Raw genomic sequence first — 10,380 nt, 5'->3', positions numbered from 1 at the left:
CAACGAAAACAAGTAACTTTAGATTTATCAAAACCTAAAGTAGAAACATTAGCATCACGAAAGTCATCTCTTCCTGTGATCTGTTTGAATTTCTCAGCTCTTCTCAACACACTCGCCAAACACCACTTTATATCCATTAACTCCATCTCCTCAGCATCAATCTGATCGTAATCCTCTTTTGTCAACATTGGATTTCTGATCCTTCCTGCAACTAAACTCTCATATGACTCCAATACAGTCACCAACAAAGACATGTGTCCTTTTGCAACCTCTTCCGAGAAATTCTGACCATTCTCAAGGTTTAGTGCAATGTTGCATTGTAACATCTTTCCATTCTTGGTTGCTGAAAAATTTGGATCAACTGATGGATATGAAGAAAATCCCGTTTTGCTGTTTGATCCTTGAGATGACCCTCCAGATGAACTCTTAGCATTGAATGCAGTTTCGATCTTTGGAGACATGTTAGTCTTATCACTTATGCCTCATCTGTAATAAAGACCAATATCTTGTTCACCATCAAAATCTTTCATTCTTGAGATCTTCCGTTGTTCCATCTCTTGAGCTTCAAGTTTTTCAATAAACTTACTCAGTGTTAGACTGCCAAAATCTTTTTTATTCCTCAACATCATAAGGTATGTGCCCCAAACATCATGTGGCAACACATCAGCCAACTTTTCAATCAATTCTTCATTATCTTTTGTGATGCTCAACCTCTTCATGTTAACTATCAAATTACAATATCTTTCTATGATTTGCTTGGTGTTTTCAATTTGAACCACGAAATAGATCAAACTCTTTATTCAAAAGCGATTTTTTGTTCTTGATCATTTCTTTACTTCCAACAAACTTAGATTTTAATGCTTTCCAAATTGAATAGGCACTTCCATTGTGTTGCAGTAAACCCAAGATATCTTCTTTAACAGCTTGATGCAATAGACTAGTCATCATCTTTTCATCTTTGTATTTCTTTTTCTCTTCAACACTTAGATCTTTAATAGCAATAACCTCTTCATCATCATTTACCGGTCTAACATATTTTGTTTCAACACATTCCCAAGCATCCAAGTAATTTGCTTGAACCCAATTTTCGAATCGCTCTTCCCATCCTTTATACTCCTCGATATTCATGAGCTTTGGCGGTTTTTGCATGGTGCCCGTTTCATTTTATAACATTGTGTTCTGTGCAATAGTAATCGGAGTAGCGAACGCGTTGTAAAATTCTTCTTCCATGATTTGGTATCAAAATTTCACAAAATAAGACTGTTCAAATGAAATGGATGATTCTCAAACGAAATGGATGATTTGTCAAACGAAATAGCGCTTCCAAGCAAAATGAGAACACTTTTTCGTACGAAATGAAATTTTGATATGCAGTTTCAAGCGAAATGGCCTTTTCGTACGAAAAGGAAACAAATCAAGCTATTTCGTGCGAAATGAATGTGTTATTCCGTGCGAAATGGATGAATCTGTGTTTAATTCGTGCGAAATGCTGCTGACATCATCACACTTGCCATGTTTTTGACAAATTGAACATGTTTTAGTCCGATTTTAGATCTAATTCTTTCACGGCTTTGTTAAAACATAGTTTCGCATATAATGTGAGAAAATCAAGCCATTTTATCCGTGAAAACTTGTTAATTTTGAAAAAGAAGGAGTAGAAATCAGAATTTGCAGCTGAAATGGTAAGAACTCTTCCTTCTGAGCTCTGATAGCACTTGTAGGATCATTTGCAGACCCAAACGAGTCATTCAGAAGAGATCTCGTTTAATACGAAAGGCGGAAACAGACGTATTGAAGTTGTTTCAGCTGAATTACACAAGAAATCACTTTAAACTGTCTCTGTGTTGAAAACACAACGATTTACAGCCTGAAGACACTTCGGCAGCACTTCGGCACCGGAATCAGATCATTACAAATGAAATGGTCAAGGAACATATATATAGGCTCCTCATTCTGCACGAAACTGTTCATACGAAATCAGTTTCACACGAAATAATTATTTCGTGCGAAATGGTCAGTTCATTTCGTACGAAAAATGGTTGTTTCCCATTTCGTGCGAAATGGCCCTAAACTATACATTTTCTCGAATATCGTGCCCTGATCTATCTGTTCTAATACAAGACTCAATACAAGACGAAGTCGACAGACATATGCACCAACACCCGATCTGGTGACAGTCCAATCGGACGGTAGTCTGATCGGACGGCATTCCGTCCTGGTCGTTCTGTTCGTCTTACACTTGGTTGTTTTGATAGTTTTGCAGTTTTATCGAGACGGTGTGACAACATGCTAATCAATAGAACCCCATCTTCACCTTAGTGACCTGATCGAACTGGAATCACACGTGTCCAACCAGATAACCGGTTCAAGACGGTTGTTCTTGGTTAACCCGTAATCGGTGGTCTCGTGGATAGAATCCAAATCTTGAACCAACACAACATCAAGAAGGAGTAGAAGGTTAGAACAAGGTCCGATTCTATCGGTTTTGAGTGCATTGAGTGTAAAAGAGTTGAAAGAAAGTTAGAAACCATCTTTCAATCCTTTTTCACCATGAATATGTCCAGGTCTATGCAAGATCTTTGTTTATTTGTGTGGAAATCGGTTAGATTTAAGTTGTTCTTGGTGGATTGAATCCAAAACATGAAGTTCTCAAGAACACCATGATGACATCATCATAGAACACCTCAAATCTAGTGATTTCACGGTTAAAAGTTAAGATTCAAAAGGTAGAAAGGTGTAGGAGTGCGTATTGATCAAGAAAGTACAAGATTTAGGATGAGATCTTACCGGAATCGCGAGAAATCGAAGAAAAAGTGTGCAAGAGCGCTGATCGGACGTCAGAGAGCAAAATTGGTAAGTTGTGATGGTGACAAGAGGGTATTTATAGGGTTTCCTAAAGTGGAAAGGGAGGATCGATCGAGCGGCAGCCTGGTCGACTGGCTGATCGATCGAGCGGTAGCTCGATCAAACAGCTGGTCGATCGGCTGGTCACTTGGTTGATTGGCCAGTTAGTTCGAGTGTTCGGTGCGACGAGTTTTGCTGTTTCGATTGCGATTGCGAGCGTTGCGATGCGATAGAGTTTCCTATTCAAATTACTTTTAATCCCAACTACTATATCTAACATACAATCATCCTATTTCACTTGCGTTTAGCGTTTGCGATTCGATTGCGATTGAGTTTCGATTGCGTTTCGATTGATCACCACAACACAACATAAATAATCATGCACAAGTAACACATAAGGCACACACACACCTAAAACAATATTCAAAACGCGTAATTCGAGTTGCGAGCGCGATTAAATATGCGATGATTATCGAATAAACCTCGATTATTAATAAGTACTCCACATAATACAACTAACGTAACACATAAAATAGACTATCTACGAGTCAAAGAAGTCAAAACAGGAATTGAGCAAGGAGTGACAGATCGCGATTAGCAATCTTTTCTTCCTTTGACTTCAATCTTGACTTTGACTTTGACTTTCGAAACACGGGGTGTTACAGCCTCCCCTACTTAAGGGAATTTTGTCCCGAAATTAGGCTTCAGCCGTAACCAACAACTGCGGGTACTTCGCCTCCATGTCGCTTTTGAGTTGCCAACTGAACTCTGTGCCTCGTTTACCTTCCCATCGGACTTTCACAATAGGAATGCGCGAGTGTCTGAGCTGCTTGGTTTGGCGATCCATGATCTCGACAGGCTTCTCCACGAAGTGTAGTGTTTCGTTTATTTGAAGATCATCAAGAGGTACAATTAAATCATGCTCCGCTAGGCACTTTCGGAGGTTCGAAACATGGAAAGTCGGGTGGACGTTACTCAGTTCCTCCGGTAGTTCGATTCTGTAGGCGACTTTTCTGATTCTTTCCAGAATCTTAAAAGGTCCAACATATCGAGGCGCTAGTTTCCCTTTCTTGCCGAATCTGACCACACCCTTCCAAGGTGATACCTTTAGGGGCACGTAGTCGCCAATGTCAAATTCAAGGGGCTTGCATCGTCTATTGGTGTAACTTTTCTGACGACTCCGAGCTTTCAGCAGATTGTCTCGAATCGGTCGTTTCTTGTAATAGCTCAGGACAGGTTAGTTTCGAGTGCCCGATCTCGTGCCATACAATAGGCGATCGACATCGTCTTCCGTATAAAGCCTCAAATGGTGCCATTTGGATGCTGGAATGATACCTGTTATTATACGAGAATTCGTCTAATGGCAGTGTAACACCCTGAAAATATAAAACTTTGTATTTGAATTATTAAATATTAAATAAACAAGAACAAACTAACTAGGAATAGATAACCCAGTTAGTTACGCCTCTTGTAATGCCAAATAAGTGGATTAAAACTCCAAAATTATAAACAAAACAATAGTCAAGGGACCTAAGTTGTTGAAAAAGGAAACTTAAATGATTAAAATTGAAATAACACACACCAAACACACACTTAGGTGTGTCTGGTCGATCAAGAACACATGGGCAGCACAAGAGCTCCCCATCAAACCCTAGACTTGCAATTTTCAGCAAATTGAAGGCTCTAATCTAGTATAAATCAATTTCCAAGCATAAATTCGTGATCACCTCGTTGAAGGGATCATAAGATAAGCAAAATCTTGATGTTTTGGTTCATCTTAAATTCTAGGATAATCGTGAAAATCAAATTTAGACTTGATTAAGGGATGATTAGATGAAACTTGTAATGAAAACAAGTTTATGAGTGAATCCTAATTGATAATTAGCAAGAATCATGTTTAAAAATTCTGAAAATTATGACAACCCATTCATGAGTTAAATGGGTTTTTACAAAAAGATGAACACAAGAATTTAGGTTATTAGAAGTAGTATTACTTGAATCCTCTATGACAATTTTGTAGAATTTATGCATACATGACATGAGGAAATCGGAATTGTGATTGAAATTGGTTAAAATAACAAGACATGAACTTGATTCTAATTATGTAAAAATCAGACCCGCTAGGTGTTTGTTAAAATGCCTAAGCGAGGATTAAAATGTAAAAAAAACGGATGAAAACGCATATTTGATTACTCTAGCGAATTATACGTTAATGATTATGAAAAGAGTTCTAAATTGGTTGTGAATTGAACTCTTTAGGCAAAGAAACCGGAGCGTCAAGTGGATAAGCCGGTGGAACACGCGGTAGAAGGGTGTGCTCTAAAGGTACGTGACTTTGGTTCCGTTACATTGCGTATAGACATTTGCTTTTAGCTTGTTAACGTTGTCATAATGAGGTATATGCGTTGGATGTGTCATTCAAATGGTGAAGTCCATTCGACACTCAAACGGGTCAAAACCTTGGTTAAAATTAGTTTGGCTTGATATTGAAGTGAAGTCCATTCGACACTCCACACCTAAAGATCATCTTCGTCGCATCACGCGACAACCGTCGCGGGCCGCGAAGGATTTGACTGGATCTGTCGCGTGGCGCGACAGACCAAAATAGTTGAAATTGTTTTTTGTTTTCGTTGTATGGCATTAGAACTTATGTACACCTGAATTTATGTTGTCAAAACTAACAAATTTGTGTGGTTTGACCTTAGCTGATGTTGATCATGCTCCGGATGACAATCAAGCGACAATTCAAGAACCGTACACTAACTTTTGAAGCTTCCGCGCTATTATAATCATGTTTTAGGCAATATTTTTATGTAACCACTATTTTTCTTGAATGTTCTAATCTAGTTGATTAGTTATGTTAAAAACATTATGATGATGTAGAACTTAGTTACCAACTAAGTTTTTGATAATTATGCATTTTAGTTTTGAAATGTGCTTATTTTAGAATAAAATAATAGATAATAAGACGAGTGTAACAAGTTGGTAATCAGAGCTCAAGGTTGTCAACAAAGTGTGTTCGGTTCAAGGTTGATCAATCATCCAGTAAGAATTAGTTATTTAGTAGATTTTAGTAGATTTTATTAGATTGCTAGAAAAATGAATTCGAGTTGATGTGCATGGGAAGAGCGTGTTAACACACTCAAACCCAAAAAGTGCACTAAACATGAATGGTTTAAGCAAGTTACAAACTTGGCTAAATCAAGATGAAAAATGTAAACGATAATGGAACGAGATGTTTGACTATTGATATAAATATTTCAGAATTGAGATGTTTAATGTCGGTAAAAGATGATTAGGTAGTATGAATCCTAATCATAGATTGAATATAAAATAAGTACTTGTAAAGTAAGTATATTTGGATGTCTCGTATAACAATACGAGCAACATCGAATAGTAAGATTAATAATAAATTGGAAATGTCCGAATGAGATGATGACCGTGTCTTAATCTGACGGGGGTTAAATAATTTAAATGGCAAAAGGTTCGGAAGCATGACAAAGAACATGCTAGCAAAAAAAACCTAAATCAAGTAATGACTTGAGACAACAGAGTGCCAATTAAGTACACGTTCTAAATTACGATAAGACAAGTGGAATGCAACAATTCACATAATGAACGATAGTTGCATATAGGCATATACGATTAGTGAAATGAATGAATTATGTAAAGGAAATATATATATATATATATATATATATATATATATATATATATATATATATATATATATATATATATATATATATATATATATATATATATATGTGTGTGTGTGTGTGTGTGTGTGTGTGTGTGTGTATATATAACAAAATAAATAAGGACGAGTATGTGAAACCGAGGTAAAAGTAATTTCGATAAATGTTGTGTTGGGAAGGAGTGCGGTACATTCGAACCCGGGAATGCAATGAAAGATAAGTGTCATAATAGGAAGGAGTGTGCGTACGCTCGAACCCGGGAACTAAATAAAGTGAATAAATGTTGTGTTGGGAAGGAGTGTAATTACACTCGAACCCAGAATTTGCAATAATAGTAAATGGCAGAGGCAAGGTTATAGACTGGGCCAAACCGAATAAAAACATGTAGAAACATCGTTTATATTGATAAACGATGTGGGTAAAATCCATACAACGACATGGAATAACAAAATGAAAAGAAATGATTGTTGTTATTGTTACAATGGAATGATGTCAACCATAGTTGGCGACGACGGTATCCCTCATGACTAAGGAGATGCGCGAAGGGACCTATGGGAAAGCCGGAAAGGCTACTGAAGCCATTTAATCCGGAATAATGGAAAGGCTACAAGTCACCATGATGACGACAAGGAAAGAACAGAAGAACGAGTTAAGAGAAAGCCAATCAGGGTGAGTATCACGGGTACACGTTATAAAATTTCAACAAGATAACGTTAGGCAATAATTAAATAATGGATTAAGGTTATGAATGAGAAATTAAGACTTGGGTGGAAAATATCCTTAAGGAGAACTAAATGAATGATGCGTATTATTCGCCATTGCGAATAAGAGAGTATCGTTAAATGCGAATTTAGAAACTTGGGTATGGGTAACCATCCAAGTAACACGTTGTCAATTAAATCCTTATGAGGAAGAACAATGATCACATTGATGGGTGTGATGGTATAAAAGAGTTGTAAAATTAATATTTTAAAAGTGATGGAAAGAAAATGGGTAAAACCCCAAAGGCCATATAACAATGGCAGTGGTTCTACCAAATAAGGCTTAGAAAATAAACCTTCGGGACATTGATAAAAAAAGAAAGAAGGAAAGAGAGTTGGACCTAAGGGTCACTAACAAAGGAGAGACAACGTTTGAATCAAAGTAAACAAAAATATAATTTGACAATTTGGAATGTCAAGGCATAAGGATAAAATCTAACTGTCGTAAGTGATAAAATTCACATGAACAAGTCATGAATAAGATGAATAAAAGAATAAAAGACCTGGTTGGATAAAGCGACAGATTTCGCTAATACAACCAAATAGATCAAAACGAAGTCTTAATGCACGCCAAAATGGTTGCTAGGATAATGACTTTGGTAAAGTATCGATAGATGGGTAGGATTTCAGGTATGTGCATGAACCAAGAGATGGGAGCACAAAATATTAATAAATCTATGGGATGAGTCGTGTGAGTGTATAAAAAGGGAAAATACTGTAACGCCCTAAAACACATTAACCTAAGATTCGCAGCGGACACTACATAACTAGAAATTTTCCTTCATGATATTCTTTCTTTCATTTAAATACATTAATCTCTTTTATAATTTAATGCAAAACTAACATACATGACTCAATTAAGTGACTACGTATACACCCACATACAATCCGTGTCTTGACTCGATCTTCAACCGCGTACGCTTCTAGATGAAACATCCAACATGTATAGCCTGCAGTCACCACATTCAAACACATTATTAGCAACCGGTGACATAATACAAAAATCTTAGCACAAGCATAATAGCGCGTCAACGTTTCATGCTTTTTCTTATACTAGCCCCTTCATCCATCCACTCGATTACTCGCATCAGATTGTGGAGTCAACCTTCACATCCTTTGTTACCATGCCTATACTACACATTAATTCTCAAGAGAAAAGCGATTAGTACATTAGCTTCCATTTACATGATCATGTCCTCAAATATACATAACTCATCTTATTCATTCACGCATAATTTCATTATGTAAGTTCCCTTTCTTACCCAACCAAATCGAATCTTTTTCTTAACCACTTCTAACCCATTCCATTAAAAACTTAACTTACTACTTGCATCAAACCATATCTTCTTACATTGCATTCAACAATAATCACATATCATAAATACATTAACAACTAAAGAGTAAGTTCGGAGTGCACTTACCTTGCGCGTCCGTATTCTCGTTCGCTTACTTGATTGAGTCCTCTTAGCCCGTTAGCCTTCAAAGCTCTCATCCATCTTGACATGATTCCTATACACTCATGTCATTACATTCACATTCTTATTAGCATATATGCTTATACATGTGAACAACCATATCAAATTCACATCTAATATACGACCTACATAAAGCATACTTAACATCATTAATCCACTCAAACAGGCATAAAACATACTCGACATCATCCCTACATAATACTCACATGAACTATATCCATTTACCCACTACTTGCATACAATTTCACTTATTATTGTCTTTTAGACATTTCATCAAACACCTGGTGCGCGTATCATTTTCTAAGCATAATGTACAAGTGCTTTAAGCATGTTCTTCCTTATTTCATCTTATGAACCCTTACATTCAAGCAAAATCTCATAATCACAAATTCCACATCAAGTTTATCTATCTAAGCCTATCATACTACACCCTATATATCACAAAATCACACTATAACATCTTCAAGTTCATCATGATCATCATCTTCACACTCATGCAATGGGTTTTATTCTAAATCACCCAATTACTTGAATTTACTCATAACATAAGTTCTACTTGATGTTTCTAACACCTCTACATGCTTAATTTCATACAAATTCATGGATTGATGATAACCCACTTCGAACAAGATCATCAAATCTAAATTTTAAGACATACCTTATGATCCCCTTGCGAAGGTGATCGTTAATTCATGTTCAGTTGTGAATTTGGACCTCATTCCACCCTTCAATTTGATGATTTATCAAGAACAAGGGTTTGAACCCTTGTTCTTCTTCTTCCTGCTCGTTCCACGCACACACCCAGTGTGTGTGTGTGTGTGTGTTTTCCTTTTATTTAATAGATTATGTTTCCCTTTTTAACGGTTTTGGTCCCTTAAACTTCGTTTCAATTAATAATGAGACTTACACTCGTTATCTTGTTACTTATATACATGTCACCACTTGGTTAAATATTTCTAGTCAACTTTTATTTACGGTTCCGTTTTTACCCTAAACGGTATTTTACCCGGTTCCTTTATATTAACCGACTTTAAATTATCAAACCCATTTTGGGGTGTTACAAATACAAACCAGGAAACGAAAACAATAAAGCATCAAGATAAAGGAACCCGGGTAACGGGTTGAAAGGAAATAGGGGCGTAAACCAAATAACGGTATGAGTAAAATAAACCGACGCGAAAATGACGTAAGAAGTCATAGAGTCGGAAAGATAATCCAAAAGAAAATAAGTATAGCCTTAGACTACGGTCAAGGTCAAATGAATTTTGAAAGCGAAAATTTATTTATTCTAAACATAAAAAGGGGTGCCTTTACGCCATATGTATACTTATGCAATTAAATAAAGATATGAATAGAAGATGATCCATGGGATCACCATAACTTTCAGATTATAAACAATGTAAAGGTCTACGGGACCAAAATGACCATCGGGTCGCAATTACAAAGGAACAAACTATAGGGTCGCACTCTAAAAAGGTGAAGACCTAATAAAATAGTCTACAAGGCTAAGTAAAGGAACTTGCGGGTAGATAATGTGACACCCGGCTTTTCAGGTCGTACCTTACAATTATAGCACGTATTGTGAATAGGTAACATGACTAT

At 36.5% G+C, this 10,380-nt stretch overlaps 1 long non-coding RNA gene across 1 annotated transcript; it reads right to left on the bottom strand.

Moving 5' to 3' along the window:
- Window positions 1-8,099: 8,099 nt before the first annotated feature.
- Window positions 8,100-9,583, bottom strand: LOC110892076. Its single transcript, XR_002565811.1, has 3 exons — window positions 9,437-9,583; window positions 8,725-8,812; window positions 8,100-8,253 (listed from the first exon to the last, which is right to left on the bottom strand). It is a non-coding gene; the product is annotated as an uncharacterized LOC110892076 (long non-coding RNA).
- Window positions 9,584-10,380: the final 797 nt, after the last annotated feature.

Source organism: Helianthus annuus, chromosome 11 (genome assembly GCF_002127325.2).
Source record: "Helianthus annuus cultivar XRQ/B chromosome 11, HanXRQr2.0-SUNRISE, whole genome shotgun sequence".
NCBI classification, from domain to species: Eukaryota; Viridiplantae; Streptophyta; class Magnoliopsida; order Asterales; family Asteraceae; genus Helianthus; species Helianthus annuus.
Note: the sequence above shows the minus strand (reverse complement) of the source record. Positions and strands in the feature narration are given on the sequence as shown.